Genomic DNA, 1179 nt, shown 5'->3' with positions numbered 1-1179 from the left:
AGTAGATGCCAGTAAATGTCCACTGTTATATCTGTGATGAGGCTGAGGAAAGAAATCTCCACCAACTGCTGCCACTCTCTAAGGCATGGTCCCAAAACAAATCAGTGTCCCCAACATCCATATTTTCCAGTCCCTCCACCCAGTCACTCCATTAATTCCTGCTTCCAGGCAAGCAGGTGATGTCGTACCCTGAATATGCTCCTATATACTTTGGCTCCTCCTTGCCTTGCTCATGTTGAACTTTCCATCTGGAATTCCCTTCCCCACACCCCATCTGCACCCAGCTATCAAGACTTAATCTAGAAGTCACCTGTTCTATGGGGATTTCCACAGTAGGAATGAATTGACATCCTCCCTCACTGTATTTAGTTTTTTTTTTTCCCATTAAAAAGTAACACAGAACTTCTGTTTCAGCTCTGACATGTAAAGAGCTGGAAAGTCATCGTTCCCATCCTCACAAGAGAAAAGCTGAACAAAGTGAAAATTAACCTTCTTTTAGATCCATCAGAGTTGAAGTCACAGGGCAAACCACGACATCGCAATCAGGAGGGAGAGGTGAGTACAGAAAATCACAGCTGAGACCAGCTTACCTGAAGCAAAAGCTACTGCAGCCAATAACTCGTAGGGACACTTAAATCAGAATTGACTAATTGCTGGAGGCTGAGCTTGGACTACCTTAAGAGTTAAACCCCCTGGGGTTCTAGTCTTGGCCAGGGGTCCGGGGGTGGGGGTTTGGGGGCACACTTTCATGGGTTTTACCTCCAGGAAACCCACCAGGTTCTCATGCTGTTTTTTTTATTAACTGCCTGCCACATATTTATAATCCATTTTCCTACCAATTTTGATTGCATACTTTTTCATTGCCTCTTCAGATAACAACAGTGTGTGTGCATAGGGGGTGCTTACATGTCCTATTTCTCTTGTATAACGAGAATCTGGGACTAGGAAGATACTGATGCCTCCTCATGGACCCAGACCAGCTGGACTGCTACCTCCCTTCCCCCTCTCGCTATCATTATGGGACAAGGTGCTACCCTCATGCTATGCCCCTCAGACGTGGCAGATCAGCCAGTAACTGTTATTGAAGTAGAATATTCTTTATTAAGTAATTTCAATCTACTCCCAACTCAAATTCACTAAAATAAAATGAAACTGGGGCATGAAACCAACAAAAGAAAG

The sequence above is a fragment of the Galeopterus variegatus genome, unplaced genomic scaffold (genome assembly GCF_000696425.1).
Source record: "Galeopterus variegatus unplaced genomic scaffold, G_variegatus-3.0.2 Scaffold258, whole genome shotgun sequence".
NCBI lineage: Eukaryota > Metazoa > Chordata > Mammalia > Dermoptera > Cynocephalidae > Galeopterus > Galeopterus variegatus.
The sequence above is the reverse complement of the archived record's forward strand: the minus strand, read 5'-3'. Positions refer to the sequence as shown.